The sequence below is a fragment of the Gavialis gangeticus genome, unplaced genomic scaffold, assembly GCF_001723915.1.
Source record: "Gavialis gangeticus isolate Ggan-Ray unplaced genomic scaffold, GavGan_comp1, whole genome shotgun sequence".
Taxonomy (NCBI): domain Eukaryota; kingdom Metazoa; phylum Chordata; order Crocodylia; family Gavialidae; genus Gavialis; species Gavialis gangeticus.
The window spans coordinates 186,515,271-186,517,358 of NW_017728992.1; the positions used below are offsets into that span (position 1 = coordinate 186,515,271).

Genomic DNA, 2,088 nt, shown 5'->3' on the forward strand with positions numbered 1-2,088 from the left:
GGCAGGGGCAAAAGCCTTCACTCACTCCCGATTTACAAACTGCATGATTTGGATAGTTATGGGGTTAAGTGCCTTTTAAAAAAAACCTGATGCCTTTTAAAAGCTATGCAATATACTGGTTAAAAAAGCAGACTCCAATACTGGTTACAAAAACAGTGTTACAAAAATTAAATCTTTTTTCTTTACTATATTTAACTGCAGTCTTAAAATATACTTATAATATGCATATAATGCTTGGAGAAGATCTTGCCTGCATGTGGGCTTTGTTATTTAAGTTGTTAAATGAACTGTTCCAGTTAAAAAAATTTCAGAAGAGCTCAGTCACCCATGAACAATTCTGAAGTGTCTAAGAAGATAATGCCTTTGGACAAAACATGCCAGTGCATTTACACAGACCTGAACAATCTGATAACTAACCTTTTCATTTTTAATCTGCTTTAATGTTTTATCCTGTTTCCATACTTTCTAATATGTTTGGGAAAAATGTATATACTTTTTAGCTATTGTCTTTGTGCTTTGTAAAGAATATTTGATGGAAACTGGAACTGCAAATTGTAAGTGTACTCAAAGTAGGGGATTCTAAATCTAAGCACTATTTTGAGCAAAAGACAGCCAACCAAGAAAAAGTATCTCATCAAAAGTCATATTGTGCCCATCTGGTGCAAGATATCAATTGATATTGATAGGGATTTATTTTTAAAAATAGAAACATGCACTCTTTCCCAGCCATGTATTTTAGAAAAAAATCTTAACTTTAACAGAAGGGAAGAATGCCTCAAGGAATCGCACATTAAGAAAGCTATCAGAGAGAGAAATTACACCAGAGAGCGGGCCTTCTTCCATCTCCTTGTGTGTGAAAAGCTTTCACTTGTAATCTTTTGTATTTTCAAACCGCTACGTATTAAAATTAAGTGATTCAATCTTCAAACATTAAGGAAGAGCACTTATGGATAGGAAACATTTTGTAACAGATCTTTGTTATCTCTTAATTCTTCCTTTCATTTAAAAATTTTAAGCCTTTGCTTACTTTTTAAATGATTTAAGGTAAACATCTAAACAAATCTGGTGCTACTTAAAAATGGCAGGCATCTAAATGCTAACATCAAAGGTATAACTTCCTAGTCAACCCCACCTGGAGAAGGCACCAGGGCACAAGGAGTGAGACTTTGGGCAGCTGGTCTGCACCCCTCCTGGACCTGTCCAGGAGGCAAGGCAGCAGCAGCAACGGCTTCACCGCCTTTTCTTCCCAGAGTGGTCCCTTGTTTTGGGAAATGGTGGGAGGCTTTGCCAGCTCCTGCTGGCTTCCACTTGCCACTGCACCACCCAACTGGGCAGCAGGGCAGTGATTTAAAAGCCTGCAGGGCTAGAAAGCAGGCTCTTGGGTAGTCTCTCCAAGCCTGGTCCCCAGTCCTGCCAGCTTTCCCTTGCTGCACCCACCACTCAAGCTGTGGGATGGCAAGCAGCAGCCAGCAGGGTCAGGTTTCTGGCTTGAGGAGGTTCTCCCTAGGGTCGCGGGACAAAGCACCCACCCACTCCTCACGCTGGAATTGAAGGTGCATGGAGCAGACAGGGGCTTGGCTGTCAGGGTCTGTTCAGCTCCCAGCACCTAGCAGCTGAGCCAAGGGAGCAGCAATGCCCCCTGCCTGCTTCTCACATCAGAGTTCCAGGCGTAAGGAGGAGGCAGAGGCTTTATTTCGTTGCTCCAGTATCTCCAGGAGTAAGGAAGAGAGAGCAGGTGCAAACTGAACATCTGAACTGCTGTCTCCTGGAATCATTTCTAGTGATGCAAGATTTACACTACTAGATATGAATGTTTATACAGGTTTCTTGATTTATGCAGTACTTGTGTTCCTGAAGAACGCCGCATAAATCAAATTAGCATAAAATGAACCTACTTTATAATGTAAGAAATGGGGATAGGTTTCTGTGTCAGCTGCTCCCGGGGCCGCTCTAGCACGGGCTGGGGTGAGCACAGACAAGCGGAGCCCTGGGTGGTGTGGGGAGTGGCACTCACCTTAGACCTGGCTGCAGCAGCCCTGGGAGCTGCCAGCACCAGCTGCCTGCTGCCACTGGACTGCACCGTGCCCT

General features: G+C 43.4%; 1 protein-coding gene across 1 annotated transcript in view; it reads right to left on the minus strand.

Annotated features, from left to right (window-relative positions):
* WASHC5 (WASH complex subunit 5) overlaps positions 1-2,088 on the minus strand; it is a 49,722-nt gene that overhangs the window by 32,016 nt on the left and 15,618 nt on the right. The window lies entirely within an intron of this gene.